This window comes from Carica papaya, chromosome 7 (genome assembly GCF_054855325.1).
Source record: "Carica papaya isolate Zhongbai chromosome 7, ASM5485532v1, whole genome shotgun sequence".
Lineage (NCBI taxonomy): Eukaryota > Viridiplantae > Streptophyta > Magnoliopsida > Brassicales > Caricaceae > Carica > Carica papaya.
Window position 1 is genome coordinate 25,029,234 of NC_142315.1, and position 6,354 is coordinate 25,035,587.

Sequence of the window (6,354 nt, forward strand, 5' to 3'; positions counted from 1 at the left end):
GAAAATGCTGACTGAGGGAAAAGGCGAATGAAAGATTATGTGAATGGGTAATTATATAATATGGTCAGCCTGACTAGATATCCTGGGAGATGGTGGACGGACCGGGTCCGTAGGGAACCCTACCGGGATTGTGGTCTCCCATACCGGACGGGGTATGGAGATCTTATGTGTTTTGGCGCCCATACCGGACGGGGTATGGGGACGACCCGTTTTACCCTCATACCGGACGGGGTATTGAGGTTTATGGTTTTGGCGCCCATACCAGACGGGGTATGAGGACGGCCCTGGAATCCGATGACGAATGTTAAGGATTAACGGGTAGCGGGACCCCTATGGATCCCCATGGATATTAGTGGGCTGGTGAAATTAGGAAAATATGTTGTGTAACTATCGAATTACGAAGAGTGTGATAGGTATTATGTTATACAGTTCATATATATGTTTTCATGATGATGATGATGTTATTGCTTTCGTACATTGTTTTATGAATTTCACCGAGATAAGTAAATGGTAAAGGTTTTATTTTTGATAAAAGGATTTGTTGTAAATTATGCTCCATTGGTCTTTTTGTGTTTTCTACCCACCTTTACCTCCGTGACGGTGAGATATCGTGATGTCTTTACTGGGCTAGTGTAGTTCATTCCTTATTTAATCATTTCAGATCAAGAAGACATCGTTCCCGAGCCACTTTCGCAGGAGGACGACGAAGGGGACGCCTAAGGACTCCATAGTCACATTCGTAGTTTTTACTTTCAAGTTTCTCTTTTAGGTAGTTTAATCTTTTATATTTTGTGAGTACGTTTTGGTTTTAGTGTAAGGGATGTTATTCAAATTTTGACTTCGCTTCCGCATTTGATATTTATAATACAAATTCCATTCTGAATTACCGGGGCTGTTACAAAACGAGTGATAGAAGATTTGAGAGAGATGGAAGACAGAGCGGGAAGGAACGAAAAAAGAGAGCGAGAGAAGGAGAAAGGTGACGGTGCGAGATACTGAGGTGCGAAAAGAAAAGATAAAGACTGGAGGTATGGTAAATTTAAATTTCGAGTGTAGGATGAGGATGAAATATAGAATTGTGACTATAAATGTTTAAGGAATGTCTAACTAGCTAAGAAAATGGAGTTAGAAAATAGTGATTAATGGAATAGGAGAGCGAAAAGAGACCGTGAGTGGCAGAATAGTTGGTTGGAGTTGTGAGCGAAGAGAAATGGAGGAAGCCGCGGGAGGAGAGATCGATAGGTACGGTGGGAGAGTAAAGGTAAGTTTCGGTTACGGCTAGAGGAAGGAGAACAATGAGTGAAAAAGTGTAAGAGAGTCCGTGGGAAGGTGTGGTGAGTTGGAGTGAGTATGAAGAAGTAGAACGAGCACAGGAGAATGGGAGGCAAAATGCCGAAAGAGAGAAAAAGGGAGAAGCGAAGGGCTGTGAGGGATTGATAAAGATAGGGAGAAGAGTGCTGGAAGCCGAGAAGAATAAAGAGGAGGAAAGAGAGGGACTGAGAGTGGAATGATTGGAGGTAGGACGAGTACGGGAGGATAGGAGGCGAGATGTTAAAAGAGAAAGATAGGGAGAGGCAGAGTGCTGTGAGAGAGTGATAATGATAGGAAGAAGAAGGCAGGAAGCCAAGAAAAATGAAGAGAAGGGAAGAGAGGGACAGAAAGTGGATTGGTTGGAAACAATGAGTGTAGGCATGTAGGGGTTGGGTATGAGTATTATGAAGGTTAGGGAGCAGTAAATGTAGGCATGTAGTGTTTCTGTGTGTGAGTGGTTGGTATAGAGGTGTATTTGTGTAAATGTGCTGTGTGTGGATGGGTGTTGTATGGGGATGTGTAGTGGTGTATATTTTGTAAATATGTTTGAAAGTTTACAAATTGCATGTGTGAGTACTTGGTGTAGATGTGTATTTGTGTAAATGTGCTGTGTGTGGATGTGTGTTGTATGGGGATGTGTTGGTGTATGTTCTGTAAATATGTTTGTGAATTTGAAAATTTCAGGACAATGTTGATGGTTTGGTAATAATTAATATTGGAATACCTAGCGTGTGGGTTGAGTATGCGAGTATGCGGGGCATATTAAGTAGGGACAAAGTGAGGTTGCCTTAGAGGTGGTTGAGCTGAGGATGTCGATATTAGTTGTCGTTACCTAGAAAGGGTAAGTCGATCGCCGATAGTGGTGATGTTTGGGGGGTTCAGACTGGTAATATGTTGAGTTACCGATGTTGGTGATGGAAGAAAATAGTAATGGTGTATGTGGGTAGCCAGCTAGGGGTAAAGTGGTAGAAAGATAAAGAATGGTCACCGATACTGGTGACGGATAGGGATAATCGTATGGGTGAGTGGCCAAGTTAGGGTCGAGGGGGTGATGTCAGGGGGTGATCACACCTAGTATGAATGACAATTAATTACTGAGGAGACGTGGTAGTACCGTAGAGTTAGAGGGTAGGAAGAAAGCATGACCTAGGTAACAGGAAGGGAAAACATATAAGAATGTGGTTTTACTTGGGTTTCTATGCTATACTTGTGATTTAAATTTACTGTACTGAGTTATATGTACTCATTCTCTATTATTTATAGATAAAGTAGGACTGGAGTCGAGATCAGAGTTGTCGGTTTTCGAACCTAGCATATAGAGGAAATGAAGCAGGGTTTACTACTGGTAGAATTGGATACTTACATAGTTGGTAGTAATGTAACGACCCACTTTCTCCGTTGAGAAATGAGCGCGTTACTCTACACATATAGTCTGATAAATTTACGCAGTAATAAATGAAAATCTAAGATTCAATCATCCTTATACGGAATTACAAAACATGGGGCTTATAAGATCTTTTATATTACATCGCTATAATATAATTAAATTAATTTTACAAGATGAACTCTTATTGTTACTAAAGATTCTTCAAAGTCTTTCTTCGACCTTGAACTTAATCTTAATCTGGACTAATATGCATTTGGAGGTGTGAATTGGGGTGAGTTTCATGGACTCAGTAAGGGAAATGGGTAATGCCCACAACAAAAACATGCACACACTCAATCACCAAATCTTCTAATTAGTTTATTTAGTAAATATTTAAATTTTTTATTTTAGTAATATAACTCAAGATAAATGGTACAATTCAGTATTCAGTATCACAATTTAAGCAATAAGTAATTCAGTAGATATTAGTTCAATATTTCAGTATCGTAAACTTCACTCATGACTTCCTATCAGTTTATGTTTTATTAAAAATAATTTCATCGCGCGATGTCATTTCTACCGGCATTAACGGGGGCAGTAAGGATCTCTTCTACCACGTGAATATGTTACAATTCAGTTTATTGTTCACAGTTTGCAGTACACAGTATACAGTTTATAGTTTTTATCGCTTCACCATGTTAACTAAAGCCGTATCCACGTGTAAGGTTCACCACAATCACATGCCAAAATACTACATACACACACACCCCTTGATGATACCGGTTAAACATATTTTCTTGTCTTTTAAGAATTCTTATGTTATTGTTTTACTAAGCAGATCAATCACCAGATGACCTACTCAGACATACACCTATTTATATATCATATATGCATTATACATCAACAAGCCTACACAACAAATATAATACACGTACTTTATACGCATAGTTATCGACTCAAATAAGTGTATATCAATACGCAACACATATAAGATAAATATACTCGTATATTCACCCAAGACATATATTATTCCAAAAGCAGACACATACAAATTGTTCACTCATACACACACATTGCACAACCTATAAATATAAATTTATATATATATATATATGCGTGTCACACACACCTATAACTTGGTAACTAACATGCATAAAATCTGCATATACATATTTATACGTCATACACAACATCATATAGGTTTCTGATCATATGCAATTGGACACATACGAATATAATAAGTTCACAGAACTTGTGGCAGAAAAATTAAACAAATTGTAAAGTTTGTAAACAATTTGTTTTAACAGAAAATAAGTTTTCATAAAACGTAGGGGCATTTGAATGAGACTAACCCAATCTCTTACCTACAGTCGAGTTGAAAAAGTGTCAGAATTTTTATTGACTCAGGTTTATGCTCTCCTCTAAATCTTCACTATCACTTGGTAAATTTTCTTGTTCACAAATACATAACACACATATTAAATGATGAGAGATTTTTAAAAATGAACCCAATAAAACTAGTTTTACCTCGGGCACGCGATTTCGCTCGCTGGAGTTGCCACGCATCACCATGCATGTGCTCCTGGTTCACTACGCACCGTCGTCGGAGTGCCACCCGCCGCCTGACATGCGGCCACCGGAACCAGCACACCCACTAGAACTAGTTATGAACTACTAAGTTTTGGCTAGAGATGTCCACGGAACCATTCGCACATTCAACTCTAGCACGGATCTTGTAGAATCAGGTCGGGAACACACCACAGATTGTGAAGTCGCACCTGGGCACCGTACGGGTCTCCTTCTCCCACCGCACGCTATTGCATTATTCTTTTTCTGGCTTTCTATTTTCGGTGCAGATGGATTGGTCTCTCAAATCCAGCATCTAGTTCTGCGTAACGGATGACCCTTTCCACCTTACGCTAGTCTTCTTCTCTGATTTACTTTCTCTCTCTATTTGCAACTCTCTTTGTCCTTACGCACGGGATCTCTCCTCTCTATGGCTCGCTCTCTCACTATTTTTATAGTCGAAGAGAGGAGAGCCCCATACGACCTTCTTCCTCTTTCTTCGGTGGAGGGAAGAGGCGTACACACCTCTTCTTCCTCTTCTTTTTCAGCGGCCAGAGGTGTACACACCTCTGGTTGCCCTAATTTTTTTTTCTTTTTCTCTCACCAAAACAAAGTCGTTTTAATACTCTCAAACCGACGTCGTTTCACATGCCAGTATTTTTCCTTTCTTCATGCCAAATGATGTCATTTTAGCTTTTGTTGATTTTAAGAAGCAGGTGGGCTGGGTTTGTTTCTCTTAGGCTGGAGTTTTACACAACTGGTATACCATTCAGCCAGTTATAATTTGGGGAGAGTGTGTGGGTGACTGAAATAATGGTCGGATTGAGTTGGATAACCCTTTTCACGTGTGACAAATTGATGATTTATGGTAATATGCATCATACAAGTTATGGTATGAGTGTTATTATGTGTTTTGAGTCCCTTTGTATTAGAAATGGTATAGTTGTGATCGTTGTTAATGTACTCTTGGCATATGTGGGTGTGTGGTGGCCATTTTGGTCGAGAAGTGACCATTCAAGAGTGTGTACAATAACGTATTGTACTAAGTTCACATGGGGCGGTGCGTGTGATTGGCTGTGTTGGCTAAGTGTGAGCCTCAACTGGTGTTGGTACCAGATGATATATGCTGATGTGTATTTATGATTTGTATCCAAGTGTTTGGAGAGTTACCAATTTATTTTTCTCTATTGATAATGAATGTAAATGGTATGATATGTCGAGGATACTGAAAAAAATACATGAGATAAAAATCTAAAACGTGACAAGAAGATGATAATATGTGGTTACTGAATGTATGTCACTATGTTAAAGTTAAAATACTTAAATTTAAATTATATTGAAGTAAATACTATATAGTTCATGTTAGAGAATGGGAAAAGGTTAGAACCGTACTAGTTACCGACATAGAGAAAAATAGCAAATAATTTTTACAAAGTTGTGAACGCACCCCCCTTATATTTTTTATAGAACAGGAAAGTCAAAACCAAGAACAGATTCAGATTTTGCAGGAACTGAGCACTTGAATAATGAGAATTGCTAGTTATCACTAATTAGGGTTGAGACAAATCTGCATATGCTAAAGCTTACTTTAATTCATTTTTCATGTATTTTTTAATTTTCTATGATCTTGTAAGTGAATTTTGAAATTTAAGAAAATGATATTTTGTAAACAGAGATAGAAATACAGGATGGAATTTTGTAGAATTCTTGATACAGGTTGACCCTATTGCGCTATAGTGAGATTGGGGACATTATAGATGATATAACACCCATTGTAAATTTGAGGAAACGTAATGTAATAGTTTGAAATTCAAAAGAAATAAATTTATATTTTAAATGAGAAAGCAAATAATAATGTTAGAGTTTATATTCCTTACACGGTAAATTAGAATACTTAATAGGGCTATAGGAATGTTTTTTTTTGGGTTGGTTCATAAAAAGACAAATGATAGTTTTTTTTTAAAAAAATAGAAATTCTAGGGGTCACCTTCACTAACACTTGAAGGGAGTCCGAGAGGTAAACTACTTATAACTATCTTACTGATCGGGATCTGAATTTTTTAAAGGAGACTACAGCCAAGATAGTTAAAATTAGGAAGAACATCCAGACA